The following is a 15198-nucleotide window of genomic DNA, read 5'->3' as shown; positions in this document are numbered from 1 at the left end:
GAGAGAGAGAGAGAGAGAGAGAGAGAATATCCCAGCTTGCATTGTTTAGAAAAAGGAATCGTGTTTGCTGTCCTAGCCAATAGCCTTAAGCTTCCCAGGAGGACTATGGTGTTGGTCCTGTTTCCTTCCTGGCATTCGGGGACAGCTCACATTTGCAGGTCAAGTCTACTTTATAAGAGAACTGATGGAAAGCAACTCTCAAGGTTAAATAACAGCAGTTGGAAACTTGATTTGGGTTGTTTTTAATAAGCTTTGTGACTTTAGACAGTGACTTAACGCCTCTGAGTTTAAGTTTCCTTTTACGTAAAAGAAGCTGATCTCTCTCACGGTGCTAAAAAGAGCTTACGGCTTGTCGCTCTTTTCCCAGAATATGAGGGTAAGGTCAGCTGAAGTACCAGTTAACAGCAAACCCTTAAAAAACAAGCAGTTGTGTTCCTCCCTGGCTGAAATATTTCTATCAGTTATCCATTTGGGCCACTTAGGAATCTCCGTAAGACTGCTGGTGTCCAGGAAAATCTGAACGAGCTTTCCGAGCAAGATTTTCTGAGACGCCACAGAAACGTCTTCTGGAGCTCTAGACCACGTTGTCCTTCCTCATCCAACAATTGTGTAATGTTTAGGACAACTGCTCCTTTCCATCATCAAACCCATTTATCTTGACTTCAGACATGCACGCTGCCTGCGGCAAACAATTCTGCTGTGCCCAGGGCCCTTCAGTACTTGTGTTCAGGGTTTACTCTTTACGTTGGGAGGGGACCGGTGTTCATTTTCTGGCCTGTAATGGGCAAGCCTGTGCTGAGCCACCCCCTCCCCCATGACAGACCATGTCCACTGGACAACTTCCCGCTTCTTTATGATTTTTCCAACATAATCGCCTCACCGTGCTATTCAGCCATCAGATCTGCTGAGGCTACAAGTTGGGATTTTCCAAGCAGCTTTAAGAAATTAATTCCATTAATTAAAATGAAATAAATGAAAAAATTAATTCCATTCCTCTGCGACCCCCCCCCCATCCCCTCCAACGCCACCAAGTGTCGTGGTTTCACCACCTCTTAATTAGTTACAACACGAGCAGCCGCGATGGTTTCCCAGGTGTTTCCACCAGAATCTATCACTGACCTACTTTCTCTCTAGTTGCTTTATACTTCCCTGTACCCCAAAACCGGTCTGACAAATGGCTTGTTTTAGAGTCCCTTTATATTTGTTCCTGGAGGTTTGATCTTGGCATTTATTATTACATGACTGGCACTTTTGCCTTGGGGCCCATCATGCCGGATAATATACCAGAGTGAAAAAGCTTGTAAGCTCCCACTCATGTTCTCCTTCTTTCTCTCTCCTGTCTCTTTTCCTCTTTTATGCCTCCCTCCTTTCCTCCCTCCCTCCTCCCCTCCCCATTCACTCAATGCACTCTAAATTCCAGCTGTCCATGAATAGAGTCTGACAATACCAGACAGCTGAGATTACTGGAAAATACTAAAAATAATTGCCTTTTGTTATTAAAGTCAGGACTAGGGCTGCTGTTCCCTCCCAGGAATTTGTAGTTTCCTGCAGGGATTCAGAGGTCTGTACCCCAGTGCTTTTTTTAGAACATGAAGGGCTATTTCAATAAACATGCCACTAAATTGACAACGTCGTCTTAAATTAATGTGTATTGTCTCTTTGTCCCATTTAGCTCTGACTGCTGCTTTTCTGGAATTTGCCATTGGAATATTTTACACACTGATCTCTTCCTGCTGTCCTCCACACCCTCTTTGACATTAAAGTTCCTTTTGAGATTCCAAGGGGACCAAGAGCCCTAAAACTCTCTGTCTCAGCTTCCTTACCCACGGGGGACCAGCCGCATCATTTATGTTTTCCAGTGCAATCTTTTTTAGTCAAGGTCTTGGGAAACCTAACTCAAGAGTCATCCTCCTTAGGGCTCTGGTATTAACAGGCTGCCTTTTGGCCCATGAGCTTTTTCTTTTTTAATGTTTATTTATTTCGGGGGTGGGGGGAGGGGCAGAGAGAGAGGGAGACGCAGAATTCAAAGCAGGCTCCCGGCTCTGAGCTGTCAGCACAGAGCCTGACGCGGGGCTCAAACTCACAAACGGCGAGATCATGACCTGAGACAAAGTAAACACTTAACTGACTGAGCCCCCCCAGGCACCCCAGCCCATGAGCTTTTATTGTACGAAAATAAGGAGAGTGTGAACTAAATGAGTATCAGTGCTAGATGCCCAGCCTGGAAAATGAATGCCTCCTGGATTTAAAATATTCTAGGCACTATTTACTGGGTCGCCTTTCTATGTCTAGAACAGGCTATTTAGGGTGCATTAGAACCATCTGAAGTCTCTTGCTCAAAAGGCACATTCTTGCCCTCCAGCCCCAGAGGTTTTGATTCTTCGTGTGGGATGTGGCCCAAGAACTGGCATTTTAACGGGAGCCCCGTGTGCTGCTTCGGGCCACATCTGGAGAACGCCTGATTGAGAATGACGTCGACAAAGGTTTACACCAGGTCACAACGTCCCCACATCATCCGGTGGGTTTGACTTTATTAAGCAAAGGACTGCCCTGGAGTCATCACCCCAGCCCTGGTCCGTCTGAATAAACCGACTGTGAAGCTGTTCCCCAACGGTCTTCGATGCGACAAGGGGAGGAGACGCGGACAGTGTCATTCATTCCTCCAGCGTGCTTGCTCTTTAACGAGCAGTACACGAGTGGAAATCTGTCAGTATTGCTTCGCTAATTCTAACAAGCTACCGTTCGAACGTAAGGTGTTCATACTAGGGGAAGAGGGGTGCACGGTATGTGGGGGCTCTCTGTACCATCGTCTCAATTTCTCTGTAAGTCTAAAAACCCTTCTAAAAATAGGCTCTTTTTTAAAATTGTTTATTTATTTTTGAGAGAGAGAGAGGGAGACACAGAATCGGAAGCAGGCTCCAGGCTCTGAGCCAGCAGCCCAGAGCCCGACGCGGGGCTCGAACTCACGCACCGCGAGATCGTGACCTGAGCTGAAGTCGGACGCTTAACCGACTGCGCCACCCAGGCGCCCCCCGAGTAGGCTATTTAAAACAAACAAACAAACTGTGATACGTGCTACCCACCAGAATGCCTTAAAGTAAAAAGAAAGTTCCAAGTGTTGGCAAGACTGAGCAGCACCAAGAAGTCCCCCACGCTGCTGATGGGACTGTAAGCTGGTATGCCCACTTTCTAAAACTGCCTGGCAGGACCCACTAAGGCTACATATTTGTGTTCGCTACGGTTTTGCACTTCTGAGTATATACCCAACAGAAACAGGTCCAGGAGCTCACCGAAAGATGCATACGGAGCCGCGCTATTCATACCATTCCAGACTGGGTCTTAGCAAAATGCCCGTCAATTAAAAAACAACAACCGCTAAGTCGATTGTGGTATGTTCCCAGACTGAGATATTGCACAGCCGCGCAAAGAAAGAAACCTAGAGTATGTGCAGCAACAAAGGTAACACGGAGGGAAAGAAAGGACACACAGAAGAAGGCACGTCGTGTGATTCTACTTGTAAACAGTTCCAAGTAATCCGTGCCAATAAAAGCCAGGAGAAGGGCAAAAGGTGGGGGTAGACGTGAAACAGCTTTTCTGGGGCCGGTGATAATCTGCTCGGGGCAGGGTTCCGGGCACGTGGGCGTGTTCCGTCTGTGAAAATTCACTGAGCTGTATACTTGGCATTTGTGCCTTTTTCTGTGCGGAGGTAGGTCACGGCAGTTTTTACAAAAGCAACTGATGATTTCGCTGGGGAAAGAATATAGAACGAACCAGCCTAGTGGGGTTACCCAACTAGACAGCCTCGGTCCGAATCCCACGGTTACCGCCTATACGCTGCCTGACCCCAGGTAAGCCCTTACACCTTTCTACCTCTACGTCCTCATCTGTAAAGTGGGGATGATAACAGGGCCTACGTCCTGGGGTCGTTGTGAAGATCGGATAGTTAATATTTCTGCAATACTTAGAAGAGCGTAAGGCCCAGAGTCGGTGCCATATAAGTGTTTGCTACATAAATGAGGCCATTTCTGTGTGTGGGGGGGATGCACGTAAAACTGATCTTTTAATAATGGCTACTCTAAAAGGAGACCGAAGAACAGTTAAGAAAATAAGAAGGGAGTTGAACTTATTTCCTAGGCAGAGTTCTTGATTATAAGGGAAAATATTATCTTGGCGCTTGGCCAATTCATTCTTGACTGGGAGTCTGGACTTCCAACAGGCTCCCGGGCACCGGTCCAGAGGCTTGACAACGAGCCACATTTGGGACTGCCAGAAACTGCCACAAAAGAGTCCGCCCAGAGGGCCTGTGGGAATCGCTGGGGAGGAGAGCGCGATTCAGTCAGGAGCCGCACCAGGCGCCACGCCAGGCCAGGCCAGAGGCCCCTGACGCTACCTGCCGGCTGGGGCAGGCCCTGGGCCCTCGCTTTTCCTACAGCTCCCTGCCGGAACCTTCCCTCCCATCGCGGGGCTCCTCCAAACACGGCCAGCTGGGCCGGGGCTGCCTTCACAGGCCGGAGAGGGGAAGTAACAGACCCGAGAGCAGGAGCGTCCTACCTTCCAGAATGGAGCCCGTGCACACCGCGGCACCCTCTCTCCGCCGAGTCTGTTCTCCCCTGAACACCCCTGGCGGACGAGGAACCCCCCCCTTACAGGCCTCCTCCAGAGTCCCCACAATCAGGTGTCCGTGGCAGGCTGCGACCCACTCCCCCCCTCCTCCACTTTCGGAGCAGCCGGGGGCCCCAGGCAAAGCACACCTTCCCTCTCATCGAGTCCTCTGCTCCAGTGAGCTGAGCTCACCCTCTAAAGCCTGCGCCGCAACAAAACCAACCCAAAGGACATCCATTTTTATCCCCCATTAGAAGTGAATCTAACTCGGCAACCCCTCCCCCACCCCCCCCCCACCCCGCCCGGAGTAGCCCCACTGACTTTTAACTAGCTTCCTGCCTGTCTTCTTTGTCGCTCCTTCGCTAGCTCTTTTCCACACGCTCGCCGAAGAACAGATGGAAGAGTGTCGCGTGCCCTGAGCCACGGGTGGCAGACCGGCTAGCTCGACGCGAAGCCATATCCTTCCATGTCTTGGGCACACAGATTTCCCAGCCTCCTTTGCACGCTTGTGGGGTCATGTGGCAGCGCCGGCCAGACTATGGAGGTGCCCATCAAACTTGCCACGCTATTCTCCATGCTCTATGGTTTTGGTTTTTTTGGTTTTTGGGTGTGTGTGTGTGTGTGTGTGTGTGTGTGTGTGTGCGCGTGCGCGTGCGTGCGCGTGCGTGTGTGTGTGTGTGTGTTTTGGCCTCATCTGCCGGAAGGAGTTTGCGTTTCTGAACGCCTGCAGAACACAGGTCCCCTCCTCTTGGAATGTGACATGAGCAAGAAATAAACTTAATTTGTGTGAAGGCCTGAGACTTGGGGCGGTTGATACAGCAGTTAGCCTGCCCTGATGCACATGCCAAGTTCCAGTCTCTCAAACTTCTTTCTACAAGCCTGGACAACGCCAGCCCTCTCTCTCACTGGTTCCCCATGGAAAACATCTTTGACCTGTCTGCGTGTAGACCACACCTGAAGTATTTGCATCCACGTCCCATATTCTGACCCTCAACCTCCAACCTTGGTTCATGTTTCAACTTTTAAATCGACTTCCTGCCTGTTGGTAAAAACGTACTGGTTGGAAGTGAACTGAAACTCTCAGAGATGGCACCCGATTTTCTCTTAACTGAGTCTTCAGGTCATATGCTCTGTGTGTCCATGGGGCACGTTGAGGGTATCTGAATTAATGACAAGAAACAGGCAGCTTTGTGGTAAACAGAGGCTGACAGACCTATGGACCGAGAAACGGAGTTGATTTATTATATTTGACTTTCTGAGATTCAGGGCTGCCAGATTTCAATACATAGTGGTGAGTATAACAGATCGCCAGTGTTTTTTGTTGTTGGTGGTGCATTTTTGTTTTGTTTTGTTTTGTTTTTTTTGTTTTTTGCTTTTTTTGAGTGGGTGAGTAGGTGAGTAAATTATCTGTAATTTAAGCCCGGCTCAGAGCTCTGAACATCCTTCAGTCAATTCTTACTTGGCAGGAAATTGGAGCTCTTACTGCTACATAAAATTCACTTTGCCATTATTAAAGAACCAACACAAGTAACCGTTTGACTCAAGTTAACATTCACTCCTTGGAATAGATGATGAGTAAATATTTACCCACTGGCATAGCTGTTGAGTAATTGCCCATTAAGAAAGTTAAATGTTAATCACTTATTTCTGGATCGAATAATTTCAACATGATCCTATGACTAATCCTTAATGTGTAAGGCAAGAAAAAAAAAGCTCACATCCGTTCATTTCTTTCGATCTTGACCATAAAGAAAAGCCTACTCTTAGGAATGTCTCAAATTAGACACATAACCAGGTTTCACTCCCTTAGCACTCAAAGCCAGCTTGATGGCTTTTTCATTGTTCTTCACCCAAAGAAACCTTGACCTCAGGTTAAGTATTAACAGGACTGGAGAAGGAAGTGTCGGATGGGAGTTTAGCGGGAAGGGGGGACATGTGAACTAAGACGACAACTAAAACTTGGGAACAGAGGACAGAAAATATAACCTAGACGTCATGATGTTGGCTGTCCTACATCAAAGGGAGCTGTTGCGTGATAATTGCCATTAAAGTAAAAACCTTAGGCTACACTTTACCAAGAATGTTAAGTTTTGACTGAGTCAGAGGGGGACCCCAGCAGTAGACGGCCAACAAAGAATGAGTGGGGAAAGTCTCTAGACTGGCAAGCCCATGGGAAGGATCCCTGCTTGGTGTCCCCTCTCCTTCAAAGAAGGAGACTTCTTTCAGTTGGACTATCTCCACTCATCAAGTCAGTCTGCATCCGGATGGGAAGGGCAGTGGCCAAAATCCAGGCAGAAATTTTGCATACATGCCACGCCAGCAGGGGCCTAGATGGTAGTTTGGTGGGGACAGTGGATACTGTTGATGCCCTACCCACGGCCTCTTAACTGGGCGGGGATCCCCTCCCCCAGATGCTATAGTATTGGCTATTAACAGCACCCAACAGTCGCTCCTTCTCTGGAGAGATGCCCTGGGTCAGTGGGAATTACCTAGCCCAGAAGGTTAGGCTCCCTTCCCCAAGGGCAGCCCCATAGCGAATAACTGACTGATTCAGTGATACAGAAGGCCGGTCCCCTAGCTTCAAGGTGGGATCAACTCTGGTGCAATTCCTGCTCCTGTGTGAGATGAGTTGAAAGCGAGTGTCTAGCTGAGACCACAGACAGACTTAGGTCTTTCCCCCTTGCCCTGGCCTGCTTCCCTGACTCCCCTTTTCCTGAGAGCACTCCCTCAATGAAGCATGTGCACAGGAATCGACGTCTCGGTTTCTTCTCCTGTTCTTTTTCTGAACCTGAGCAAAGACGGTAGGACAGGCAAAACATTTGGTCTCCTTTCACTGTCTCCAGTGAATTTTTTAGCAGAAGTTGCCCTGTGGACAGGTGGGGTGGATTGATCCCAGGGATGCCCCAAGCAGAACGGAGACAGAACAACCTGCCTCACTCCTTCTTACCCGTGACTGAGTTCCCTTTGGAGGAGAAGCCTGGGATTGCAGGAGTGCCTGCTACTTCTTTCCTCCCTCCATGGATCCACACCCTCCCCTCATCTGCCACCCACCCTCCAATGTATATCCAAGTGAAAACTCCCTTTTGCCATCAGATTTTCTTCTGAGTAGTGACCCTTGCCTCTCAGAAATGTATTGGGTTAGTGACTCTCTTCCTCACTTCTACACTGGTATGAACAGTTTGTGCGATAGGTATGCCTGCATTGCATGACATACAGGAAAGAACTTGACTATAAATGGTACGTGAACTTGGGCAAGTTCTTCAACCTTTCTGATCGTGGATTTCTCCATCTGTAAAATGGTATTAACAAGGCCTACCTCACAGAGTGTTGTGAGGATTAAATGATATAAAAACTAGATGCTCATTGGTATACAACAGGTGCTCACTGGTAGACTATCTGGGATACAGTAGGTTATTAGTGGGAATTTTCTTAAAAGATCAACAAGATGCTTAAAAAGACTAAAAAGCAAAACCCTACTGTTGGAACACAGAGATACATAAGCATCCCACCTCAGGTCAGTTTCTGTCATCCATCCACCCACCCACCCACCCTTCATCCACCCTTCCTCCCATCCATCCATCAAAAAAACCCCTCAGTCCTCCTTGTGAGCCGTGTATTGGGGATACAGAAGCAAATCAGACTCCATGGGAGAAGCTCACTGTGAATTGCCGGTGAAAGATACAGGCCACTCTCACTGGGAATTGAGGAACACTGGGATAGAGGAGGACCAGGAGACTTGGGGGTGAGTTGTACACTGAGGAGTGATTTGTTTTAGAAGTCCTTCCTGTATAAAGGATCCTTGCACTCCCACACCCAATGAAACTAGGTATCCCTTGGGATTTGATGGGACGTTCTCTTCCATTAGGTTGCTGCTGCTGCTGCTGCCTGGAAGAGGCCCCCAAATCAAGTTCCGAAAAATTGGGACTTCTGGGCTGGCCCTCTTCATGTGGCCTGGGAGCTCCTGTTTGCCCGAGGACCAAAGGAATGACTGCTCCCGAACATGTTCCCTCCCAGTGAGCCTACTGGTATTCTTAATCCCAGTGAGCCATTGGGATTCTTAATCCACTTAGGATATTAATAAATAGTAAACTAATAATATAAAAAAAAAGCGGGAACTACTTTGAGGAAATGTCTACCAAGGGCAGGTAGAGTTCTAGGTGCTTGACACATATTCGTTTCTCATGGCCCCGACAACTCTGGAAGGTGGGTCTTATATCCTTCTTTCAGAGCTGAGGAAACAGAAGGTCAAAGACACCCAAGGTTACAAATGGAGTAAGAGATGTGATTTAAACCCGTGTCCTACTTCAAGGTCCGTGCTCATTATAACCTTTGTGTTTTAATAAGCATAGTCTTGTATTAACTATGTTGTTTTTTTTCCATTTATTTGTTTAATGACCTTGGCCAAGTTTAAGAATTTCCTTATTTTTTTTTTTGAAGAGAGGAATTAAGGTTCTAATGGAGCATTTCTAAATAACCCCTAAAGTAGATAGGGCTTTACAATGAAACTCTACACACTCATCACACATACTCAACAACCATCTAAGGCCCATCTGCCCCATTTACACCCCTATCCATTTTCTTCCTCCTAGGTTGGCCATGCCAAAAATCAAACCCTATAGCTCTGGCTCCAAACCCCTCACCATGCTGGTCTTTATTTCTTTTCCTAGCACAGCACATCCCAAGGCCCACTTAAAAATTTTTTTTAATGTTTGCTTATTTTTGAGAGAGTGACAGAGACAGACAGAGAATGAGTGGGGGAGGGGCAGAGAGAGAGGGAGACACAGAATCCAAAGCAGGCTCCAGGTGCCGAGCTGTCAGCACAGAGCCCGACGCGGGGTCGAACCATGAACTATATAAAAATATGACCTGAGCATGAAATTGGGCGTTTAACCAACTGAGCCACCGAAGCGCCAACCCCCCAACAAGGCCCACTTTAAACGATTTCTTATGTGTATTTCTCTCTTTTCTTAAAAATTCACTGTCAAAACGAATAAAAGGATAGAATATTCAAACTGACTGCAGAGAGCATTTCAGAGCTTATCCTCATATTACCAATTGTGCAGCAAAGTTCTAAGGTACCATCACTATGCTACCCTGGTGATTATTGAGACGATGTTAGAGTGCAATAAAATTGAAAGCGCTTTTGCTCTAGCAGAAATAAATATATAACCAAATAAATGGCTCGCCAATTGGGGAGTACAAGTTGTTCCTTTTCTTCCCCTTAATTACCTCTCAGTGGAACATTCTAGAATGCCCAGGGGGTAAATTTCCACTAATCTTCAGGCCTCTCTAAAAGCCAGTGCCAATACAGAAGTTAAATATAGAACAATATCCTATAAACAAAGTCCTGAGTCTAAGGACCCAAATGATTCAGACATTATTTTCATTCATGGCTTACAAAGAAAGTAACATGAATTGTGTCAATGGTCCCAACACCTCTAGAGAGTATTATGTTGGAATACAAAAGACACAGAAGATTATCTTCAAGGAATTTATAATACAGCAGAGGGTATGGAATATGCCCAAATCAAATGATAGAGATATAATAGGAATACAGTGACAGTTGCATAGACTAATGATCATACATAGCTACACACACACACACACACACACACACACACACACACACACGCAGTGTGGTGCCAACACAGAAAAATACAAGACTACCCAGGAACAATGAGAATCTGAAGCGTTAGTGTTGGTTTCAAGTCAGCCACCTGAGGGATGAAGGCAGCCTGAGGGAAATAGGGGAGGCTGCTGGACGCAATTCTCAAGGTTGGAATGGGTTCCATTCTTAGATCAGCCAGTAATGAATCATTTCTCTAAGCCACTTGGCTTTGCTGGAGCTCAGTCTCTTTGTTTCTAAGGCTCCTTCCAGCTGTAACATTCTATGATGCCATGAAGACCAGACCCGCTTAGAAAACAACCCACAAGGACACTTTCCCACAGTATGGGCTTGTGAGACAAGCCACGTGATCAAGGCTCACACAATAGCTGCTATGGCTCACAATTTAATAAACAGTTATTACAAAACCAAGCAGGACCGAGTGCCTTTGACACGGGCGTGAAGGCAGAGCGGGTACCCACCCCAGCTGGTAGACACGGAAGATTCCTCCTTTGTTAGAGATACTATGGGAGTAGTGCTGACCGATGTTTTCCTACCTGTTACGGGGTCTTCGACTTTCATCTGCAAGTATGCAGCAGTGTCTGAACATTCTGGTTTGGCTAGTAGAACTTGGACTTGGTTCTGAAGTACAAACATTGCTGCGTTGACACCTCTTGGCCACCAGAGAGCTCTATGCATCCAGCCAGAGGCACCTACTAGATCAGCAAGCAGGCGTTCATAAAAAGCAGGCTTGCCCTGCAGTCCCTGCGGCATGGAGGACGGGTTCTATTGTGATTTCTGATACCTGCAAAATGTACTCATCTGCCCCATCACCAGCACCTCTGGCTTTGCCCCTCTGCCTTTTGCAACATGGCACTTGGTGCATTCAGGAGGCAGAGGTGGTCAACGTGGGTACCAGTTCTCCACACCGGTCGAATGAATTCCTAGCTGTGGGGCAAGAGAAGCCAGGGCCTTCAGACTTACTGGTTTTATTGGTGGCTGCCAGCACTGGGGGCCATGTGTAACGCAGCACTCAGGACAACGTCTTGTTGTGGGCTTTCTGTGGTGGTAGCTTTCTTTTTCTGCTCATAAAAATAACATATGCCAAACATGGAAAAGGCGGAAAACACAAACTAGTATAAAGAAGAAAATGGCAACAATCCATCATTCCATGAACCAGAGAAAATAACTGAATAGATGATTTGGACATATTTCCTTCCAACCTTCTTTTTCTTGTGGGATGTGTGAGTATTCTTACAAGTTGATTGGAGTTGATGCATCCGGATTTTTTTGGGTAATCTTTCTAACCTGATATTTTCTCTTAATTTTGGAAGTGTTTTTCCGTATCATTACAGGTACAATGCAAGATAACCTGTAGAATTCAGAGCAGCACCGAAGAAGATAAACCACCCTCCCCCCCCCCCCCCCCCGTGTTTCCAGTACCCAGAGATAATCATTTTCACATTTTGGTGTTTTACCTTCCAGTGACTTTTCTAAGCATGATAGTTATTTACTTTTACAAAACTGGGACCATGTTGTACATACTGTTTCGTAGGCTGCTTTTTTCACATAAATATTCTATCGTGATCATTTTCCCTACATCATCAAATATCCTCCCCAAACCGGATTCTTAATATCTGGGTAATATTAAAATATCTGAGTCAAGCTTAATTCGCTTAATGACTTGTCTACTGTTGGTTATTTGTGCTGATCCCAATACCTTTTACTCCAATACCATCATGATGAAATAACTTTATACTAATTATACCCCATGTTCACATCATCAATTATCTACCCAGCATAGATTCTTAGACTTTGAGTTGCTGGGTCAAAGGGCTTGAACATTTCTAAAAGACACACTCCAATGGCCACACTGTCCTTCAGAAATGTCATTATCAGTTCATAGTCTCATCAGCACTACCTGAAAGTCTCTGTGCCATCCACACTGCCCACACCGGGGATTACTGATTTTAAAAGTCCAGGTCCATTTAATACACACACACACACACACACACACACACACACACACACACACAGTTATGCCTCACTGAACATTTAAAACTTTGTGTATTGGCCACTTTTATCTCTTCATTTGTGAGTTACCGAGAACCTGATAAGTATCTACCACTGTGCTGCACATTAATGACAATTATCGCTGTCTTCCAAAGAGCCGTGCAGATAAATGCCATTACTTCCCTTTTACAGATGAGGATGCTGAGCTACAGAGAGCTTAAGTGTCTTCCGGAAGACACACAGCAAGTGAATGACGAAGTAAGGCTTCAAGTTCAGATCCGTGATCCCCAGTCTCATGCTCTGCTGAGGACGCCACATTGCCTCTCTGAGAAATGTTTCAAAATGTGCTTCTATCGAGGAGAGAAGATTAAAGAATTCCTGTGCTATCTGTGTAAGAAATGTCTACTTGAACCGCTGTAAAGGAGAGACGGGATGAGTGAGAAAACCTTGCAGACCTTTTTACAGCTGTGCAATCCAACTGCGTCCTTTACACAGATGAGGACTCTAGGACCCCGAGGAGTTAAGTGACTTGCTAGCTATGGGTTTGACCAAAAGATGGGGTAAAGAGGCCAAGAAAATACAAACAGCACAAAACCCTGACAAGCTCTCTCATGCCACTCTGTCTTTACGCACCGGGTTTCCTGTTTGGATTTCATCCCTCATCCGCCTGGTGACTCAGCTAAAATGTCAGGTCCTCTACAAAACCTCCCATCATTTTTCAAGGCAGAATTAACTGTCTCTGTACTCTGTGAGTATCTGTACCTACTGCATTATGAGCACTTTCTGCATTGTGTGGCAGAGATGTCTAATTGCCCTGCACATTTTTTAATCCCTTCCCTTCCACAGGGATCGTAGGGACGGGGCTGATGATGGAAAGTGGCTGTCTAGACAGCGTGGCTTTCCAGCACCCCAGCCTCGCGTCTCGGTGTGGCCGTGTGACTTGTTTTGGTGAATGGCAGGTGAGTGGGGCACGGCCTTCTACTGCCCCTGCCTTGCTTCCTACTTGTGAACTCTGTTGTTTGAGAATGTGATAGTTGGAACAAGAACATCACAAGCCTAAGGACAAAAAGCCAACACGATGAGGACGGCAGAGCAAAAGTGTGGGAGGAAGCTGGTGTGAACAACATTGTCCAGCTACTAAATCAACCCTAGAACCGCCTACCTTCAGACATTAGATCTTGTGAGATAATTAAATATCTTTATCACGTAAGCCACCATTAATTGGATATTCTGTCCTTGTGGTCTACAGCATCCTACTCCTGCCTTTGATTATTCACCTCTGTCTTTCACCAGATTATTAACTTTTAGGAGCATCCTTCGCATTTAATTCACCTTTGTATCCTGTTCCCCGGGCCTATCACAAAGCCCTACAGGGGCTCAACGAACATTCCCCGAATGGAATCCGCCAATGGTGTTCAATTTTGGGAAAAGATAGTGCTATGCCTAACGATTCCTGATTTCCACGGGCCAATTCCTCTAAGAACCCATTTACTTAAGCCAAACTCTTCCAACTGTGGCTCCATGAAGCTCCCTGCCATTCACACAGGCGGGTACAGAATTTGCTAGGCAAGGGTTCATTTACTGCTTGTTAATTAGTCAAGTGCTGAGTGTAGCACATGACTCATTTTTACATTATTCACACAACTGCGCGATTAGCATTTTAAAAGGTTTTCCAGGAGGCTGGCCCAAGTAAGTTTATCTTGAAAAATGACACAAAAGGAAAAGAATAATTAACAAATCGGTTCCCAAGCTTTTAGTACGTGGCCAAGGAACTGATTTTTTGCTGGACTTGAACCTCAGGGGTCCTGGCCCCACCCTCAGAGCAGCAGACCTGGTAGGGAAGGGAAGGGAGGTTTCGTGCTTGGCAGTGGTACGTGGTTTTCATACTCCTCAGTTCAACAATTAACTCAGGTACTCGTTCAACTGACTCCAGTTCCAACGAACTGGACAGTGACCAACTTGGTAGTTTGTTTTTGGAAGAAGGTAAAGAAGCACGTGAGAGGCAGCTCATCGCTATTATTAAGTGAAAAACAAAGTGCGTTCTTTAACACAGATTTGCAGTTGCTGCAGAAATTAATTAATCAATAAGCTGATATCTGCCGCTGTATTTGTATCTTCCCCTAGAAGCTTCAACAGCTTAATCCACACTGGCCTGGGTGTTAGGAAATCCCCCATTTACGCCCCGCCCCCCCCCCCTACAATTCACTAAACAAGGTGACCCCAGGCAAGTCACTTAAGAACTTAAGAGAGAAATCCTGTTACCGTTCCCTGTCCTGTGAACCTCAGAGAGTTCGGGAAAGAGACCTAATAAGCCTGCATAAAGCCTACAGCACAGTGAAGAGATTTATTTCAGGGCTACTCTGCCATCTTGGCGGCAGAGCAGTGGCGTCGCGCGTCTCCCTGGTGTCGCAGTGCTTTGTTTATGGCATCTCAGCCCAGCTTCCCAAGTCCTGATGGACAGGCAGGGCCGATTAGAGGGCTGAGCTAAGGAGGTCATGGCTTCTCCTCGGATCAGGGGTCAAGCGACATTAGGGGCACTCTCGGACCTCAAGTCAATGGCTGTGTTTGCTCACAGAAGGTGGCCCGGGGGGTGTGGCTAAAATGGAGAACCTGATCTCTTTACTGAAAAAAGCAACTGACACCGTATCCTGTCACTCTGTCAACTCTCCGTGGGTCTCTAGCCACATTTTTCTCTCAGGCATCTATCTTATTATTATCAAATGCTCTTGTGGTGACTCTGGGTTTATCCTTTTCCTTCGTAAGCGTTCAGGCAGCTTTTTACACGTGTGCTTTGAGTTCTCGCTGGCTCGAAGTCCCTCGAGGGCGGTGGCCAGTCTTCTGACTCTCCAGCAGCCGCCCGCAGTGCAGCCAACAACGCGACAGCGAGACCCGTTATCACATCTCTAATTCCCCCAAAATAGCTCTGGAGGGCAGGGACTTCCAGCCTCATTTTTTTAAATAGAGGACACACCTGGGGC

At 46.7% G+C, this 15198-nt stretch overlaps 1 protein-coding gene and 1 long non-coding RNA gene across 4 annotated transcripts in view; one reads left to right on the top strand and one right to left on the bottom strand.

Moving 5' to 3' along the window:
- Positions 1-15198, bottom strand: part of NHS (NHS actin remodeling regulator) — a 342634-nt gene that overhangs the window by 136376 nt on the left and 191060 nt on the right. The window lies entirely within an intron of this gene.
- On the top strand, positions 3039-13427 carry LOC123594869. 2 transcript variants are annotated; one of them, XR_006710915.1, is made up of 3 exons: positions 3039-3848; positions 4217-5893; positions 10470-13427. It is a non-coding gene; the product is annotated as an uncharacterized LOC123594869 (long non-coding RNA). The 2 variants fall into 2 exon arrangements; XR_006710914.1 differs by having other exon boundaries at positions 4217-13427.

The sequence above is a fragment of the Leopardus geoffroyi genome, chromosome X (genome assembly GCF_018350155.1).
Source record: "Leopardus geoffroyi isolate Oge1 chromosome X, O.geoffroyi_Oge1_pat1.0, whole genome shotgun sequence".
Taxonomy (NCBI): Eukaryota; Metazoa; Chordata; class Mammalia; order Carnivora; family Felidae; genus Leopardus; species Leopardus geoffroyi.
Note: the sequence above shows the minus strand (reverse complement) of the source record. Positions and strands in the feature narration are given on the sequence as shown.